This window comes from Penaeus monodon, chromosome 24 (assembly GCF_015228065.2).
Source record: "Penaeus monodon isolate SGIC_2016 chromosome 24, NSTDA_Pmon_1, whole genome shotgun sequence".
In the NCBI taxonomy this organism is placed as follows: domain Eukaryota; kingdom Metazoa; phylum Arthropoda; class Malacostraca; order Decapoda; family Penaeidae; genus Penaeus; species Penaeus monodon.
Genome location: NC_051409.1, coordinates 11,450,971 through 11,451,571, shown reverse-complemented (window position 1 = coordinate 11,451,571; position 601 = coordinate 11,450,971). Strand labels below are relative to the sequence as shown.

The 601-nt window shown below is 35.9% G+C and overlaps 1 protein-coding gene across 2 annotated transcripts in view; it reads right to left on the bottom strand.

Annotated features, from left to right (window-relative positions):
- LOC119588579 overlaps positions 1-530 on the bottom strand; it is a 13,131-nt gene extending 12,601 nt beyond the window's left edge. The window contains exon 1 of one of the 2 annotated variants that reach the window (XM_037937218.1): positions 398-530. The gene's annotated coding sequence lies outside the window, so the exon portion shown is untranslated. Of the gene's footprint in view, positions 1-305 lie in introns of both variants that reach the window. The other variant, XM_037937219.1, reaches the window with a different exon arrangement.
- Between the last annotated feature and the right edge of the window lie 71 nt (positions 531-601).

The window sequence follows — 601 nt, the reverse complement described above, 5'->3', positions numbered from 1 at the left end:
AATTAGTATCTTATCACTTTTTAGAAAACAGTTTTAATTACTATTCATAAGGAATTGCTGCACATGACACATAATTTATTTTCTAATGACCATTCGGTGAATGGAGTTAGTCACAACCAAACAACAAATTTCGAAGACTAAGTAGACTTGTTCTTTCTTAGAATTATATAAACGAGTATATGTTGTTGGTAATCACGAAAAAACAGCTTGCTTGTGGAATGGCTGCTACACTCATACCTAAAAACTTGTTCCCTTAAGACAGAAAGTACCTGTGTAAATATTCCAATAATTTGCATGCTCACTACCTTTAGATATTCTTCCGTCGATTCTTCTACACCAAGTGCATTCAAATGGTAACAAACGTAGAAATCACACAGTGTAAGATAATTACACTCACGGTAATTGTAGAGGAGAAGGAAGACAGAGTAGCGATTCAAGTGTCTGTTACAGCAAGAGTGGACTAAAATCCCAGAGATTTTATCAGTGGAGCGGTCTGATGACTAGAGATAATGGTTGAGTTTGATATTCGTTATCAGAAGATATCACAGCGGACTTTGTTTAACTTGGGTTGCAGGTGATTCATTCCCAGCATGCGTTAAAG